The sequence below is a fragment of the Octopus bimaculoides genome, chromosome 27, assembly GCF_001194135.2.
Source record: "Octopus bimaculoides isolate UCB-OBI-ISO-001 chromosome 27, ASM119413v2, whole genome shotgun sequence".
Taxonomy (NCBI): Eukaryota; Metazoa; Mollusca; class Cephalopoda; order Octopoda; family Octopodidae; genus Octopus; species Octopus bimaculoides.
In genome coordinates this window covers 16,631,316-16,632,302 of record NC_069007.1, presented here as the reverse complement: position 1 = coordinate 16,632,302, position 987 = coordinate 16,631,316, and the positions used below count along the sequence as shown (strand labels likewise).

General features: G+C 36.9%; 1 protein-coding gene across 1 annotated transcript in view; it reads left to right on the top strand.

Annotated features, from left to right (window-relative positions):
- LOC106877214 (phosphatidylinositol-binding clathrin assembly protein) overlaps positions 1-987 on the top strand; it is a 91,224-nt gene that overhangs the window by 23,114 nt on the left and 67,123 nt on the right. The gene's annotated exons all lie outside the window — the stretch shown is intronic.

Here is a 987-nt window from a genome sequence, read left to right as displayed (position 1 = left end):
GTGTGTATGTGTGTGTGTGTTGGGTGTGTGTGTGTGTTGGGTGTGTGTGTGTGTGTGATGTGTGTGTGTTGGGTGTTAGTGTGAGAGTGTCGATACAGAATTTATTAAAGTCAAAGTAACAGGGGTAGTAGTAGTAGTATTAATAGTAGTAGTAGTAGTAGTAGTAGTAGTAGTAGTAGTAGTAAGGATAGCTGAAGTGACAAAATATAAACAATGCATCATGGGATTGTGTTAGGAGTGTGTGTGTGTGAGATTATGTGTACATTTGTGTATGTTTTAGTGTGTGACAGACGTGTGTGTTTGTGTGTGTGTGTGTGTGTAAGATTGTTTGTACATATGTGCATGTAAAATTACTTGCACATCTGCATGTGTGTAGATATGTGTATGTATATGCATGTTTTAGTGTGCAAAAGATGCATGCTTCAGTGTGCATGACATGCAGGTTTGTGTGTGTAAGATTGTCTGTTCAGTAATCCCTCGACTATCGCTGGCGTTATGTTCCAAAACTCCCTGTGACAGGTGAAAATCAACAAAGTAGAAACAGTACTGTACTGTATATTTTTTCAATTATTTTTATAATTTGTATATATTCATTATTATTATAAATTCAAAACAACACCACGGAGGAATCGCCGTAAGCTTAAATAATAAACCGCGATAAGTGAACCGCGATACGGTGAGGGATTATTGTATATATATAAGTTTGTGTGTGTAGCTATGTGGTTGAGGAGGTTGCTTCACAACCACCTGATTTTGAGTTCACTCTGACTGCAGCGCACCTTGGGCGTCTGTCCTCTCCTATAACCTTGGGCCAACCAAAACTGTGTGACTGGATTTTGTGCATGGAGTAAGGGAAAGAAGTCCTTTCTACACACACACACACACACACATATATATATATGCTCATACATTTATATATATTAGCATGGAAAGCGGACCTTAAACGATATATATATATATATATATATATATATATATATATATATA